The sequence below is a fragment of the Atractosteus spatula genome, chromosome 14 (genome assembly GCF_055471065.1).
Source record: "Atractosteus spatula isolate fAtrSpa1 chromosome 14, fAtrSpa1.hap1, whole genome shotgun sequence".
In the NCBI taxonomy this organism is placed as follows: domain Eukaryota; kingdom Metazoa; phylum Chordata; class Actinopteri; order Semionotiformes; family Lepisosteidae; genus Atractosteus; species Atractosteus spatula.
Window position 1 is genome coordinate 42,175,156 of NC_142719.1, and position 3,262 is coordinate 42,178,417.

The window sequence follows — 3,262 nt, forward strand, 5'->3', positions numbered from 1 at the left end:
GCACTGTCTTGTGTTAATTGTACTGAAGTTCATTATTGGATTATTATTACTGGATGTCGTAAATAAAACAAAGTCAAGGAACTATCTCTTTAACGAAAAAATGTAGGGATTGGTGAGGCTTTTTTTAGGTTATGTGATGTAGTAGCAGAAAAGAGCCACTAGGTGGAGATATTCGTCTGGGGTACCAAATGACTTTGGTCAGATGCTAGGACTTTTTCTTTAGTTCACAAAACCCTCCACCTAGCCTGACCTCATCCAACCCTTTTTAAGCATAAATGAGTGTTTACAGCTTTTTTGCAAGATTTTTTTTTCTTTTTTTTTCTCTTCAAAGTGCCCTCCTACTGCAACTCAAGCTGAATATTCTTAGTGAGCTTGGTGCAGCTTTCAAGAGAATCAAGTGTGTAGCTGAGTTTTGCTCAATAGAACAGTTTTTACATTTGTATATATAAATTATAACCTACTTTTGAAACCTAGCGAGCCCAGTGATTAGGATGACCCCATATTCCTTTGCATCTGCCGGAGAACTGTGGAGTTCTGGAGAAACCTGGAGAGCTGTGGTCCCCCTGCGGGGCGGCAGGCTTGATGACCTCCAGACTGATGTCCTTTTTGCGGGATGTGATTCTGGGAAATGTAATGGATCTTTATTACCGCTTGTGTAAAGCCCGTTGGTTTGTTTGGAGCTGTACCAGTCCGCCCTCTTCATCCCAAGCCTGGTGTTCACACCTTGGCTTTAGAAGATGCCTGTCTGTAATTAATAACGACAATTCCTTACACTTCTATAGCGCTTTTCTGGACTCTCCACTCAAAGTGCTTCACAGCTAATGAGGATCCCCTCCACCACCAGCAGTGTGCAGCCCCCACCTGCCTCACACTGCTGGGCTCCAGGGGGCTCCCAGCGTGAGTTGCAGGGTGATGTACAGTAGCTGCTGTCTGTAGTTTCACCTGCACTGTCATGAGGGTCATCAGACTGAGCCAGTTCTCTAAAGCATGGGGCTGAGGAAGGGGCTGTGGTTTTCATTGACCTCGCGTGTATATGATGACTTTTACATCCTTGTTAGACTGCCTTTATTTTCATTTCCCTGCGCTTTCAGGAAACGTGGATCGGAGTTTATAAGGTGTCATGCATGCAAGATACTTTAGGCCATACCTCTTGAGTTGCAGGGATGAAAATATTTTGGTTCATTATTCTGCCCTGTTTCCGTGCTGCTCCTGCAGCCATTTAGGGAAAGAGTGCTACAATTTCACTTCCACAACCTTTTATTATATCATGAAATGGGAATTTTTCTGTAAGTCTGTTACCTTGAGAGAGCTCTGGCCTACAGGGCTGTCTGTCTCCTCTGTTCATGATGCTGAATTGATCATTCAACATTCCTCAGTGAGGCCTGGATGGATGGATTGGTAGCTTTAGCTCCTTCCTGTGTCATTTATTCTCACTGTAAGCATTTAATTCTCTGCTGGGCTCAGCCTGCTCTGGCAGCAGCCTGCGGACAGTTTAAGAGATGCATCCCACCACTGAATGATGCATGAATGTCAGGCAGTTCTGCAGTCAGTCCAGCCTGATAGGTGAATAGAGTGCAGAAAAAATCCCACCACTGGTGAGAGCTTCTGTGCAGCAAAGTACGGGTCATGCAGTATTCACGCACTATGTTACTCTCAGTGGTGATGTAATGTTTTTTTATGTAGACAGGTAAACTTGAATATTCCTCACCATACTGAGAGGTAATTCTATATTCTATTGCAGAATAATTGATTGATTCTATAAATTGCATAAAGAATGCAAGCTCTGAAGCAGTATATACAGTATGTCCTGTTCTTGCATTGGAATTAAATTTATATTGCGCTTTAAGTTAAGATGACCCGTTGGGTAACATGGTCTTTGTGTGTCTGCATTTCTGTAGTAATTTAGCCAGCAGACACACGCATGATGTGCTGACACATTTGTGGTGCCCCTGCAGACAGGAATTGAGCTGCTCAGCTAATTCTGTAGCCTGTCAGGACCTCCAGCCTAAACAAGGACACAGGGAGAGAAAACAAGCGCGTTCCTGCTCTCACCAGAGCAGATATGTACAGTATACATGGTTCACTGCAGAGTGCACGGGTAAGAACCAGTCGGGGAGAAACATGGCATTTTCCTCCCCTGATGCGCCATTGCTCCATTTTTTCTTTCATGGGCGTTCTGCCTGGGCATGACATTCAACGATCCCTCATCAGAGCCGCGTGTCCGGATCGGAGGAAGTGAAATTATTCCAACCCTAACTGTCGCACTTACTGTATGTTATCTTAGAAACTGTGGCGTGGGATGTTTCATGAAAAAGAAATCAGGACCTCAGCGATCATCTGAATGAAAGCTCCTCCTGCAGCACAAGGTCTCTCTCTGCTCACCACACTGGGGGACGGGTTTGGAAAGTCTGGTCCGGACCCTCACTTCCAGCCCTGCCTGGCTCCTGAGGCCAGAGAGGAGCAGGCTACAGGGTGGTCACGCTGCAGTCATGCCCTGCGGTTCCATGGCCAAACACCCAGGTTAATGGGCCTTCAGGGTGGTGAAGCATTTTCACACCTGTTTTTTGCAGCAACAAGATTTTGGCTGCAACAAAAGCACGTCCTTCATAGCTCAGCGGAAGACATCATCCTCAAAGAGAGACTTTCCCCATTACAGGTCCTCAGTGCGTTTGTGTTTTCAGAGTTTATATACATTTTAATTAGGTTGTTAATTGCCATACTAGGGTGCAATGGTGTTCTTTGACGATTTGGTACTCTCTCAGTATACTAATAAGAAACTTGTAATAATCTTACTACAAATGATGAGAACTAATTTGCTATATCTTGGGAATGACCCGAAAAGTCTTACAGGTAAAGTAATGGGAATTTTTGGTATCAGTTTGTAATTTTCCACCTTGAAAGCAGCTTTCAAGGTGCAAATTATGTTTGTGAGTCAAGTGATGGTGTATTTACAGAAGGTTTCAGTTTTCCCCCAAAGCACTTTGAATTTTTCCAAGTTTCCCATCTTTGATGGGACATTCCATGGGTTATTGTTTAGCCAGCCTGCATGTGCTTTATCTGTGCCAAAAACAAAAACAATTTTTAGTGGGTCGCTTAGTTAATGAATTGGTTTTACTCTTCTGTCATTTGGATCTATAAATCTGACTGCCTTGTCTTCCCAGCACGCATTAGCCATCTGCTTTGCAGCTTGGTGTTGACTTGTGCTGAGATCCCCAAGTTATAATCAAAGTTAACGTTATGAAAACACCGCTGGTTGTAATTT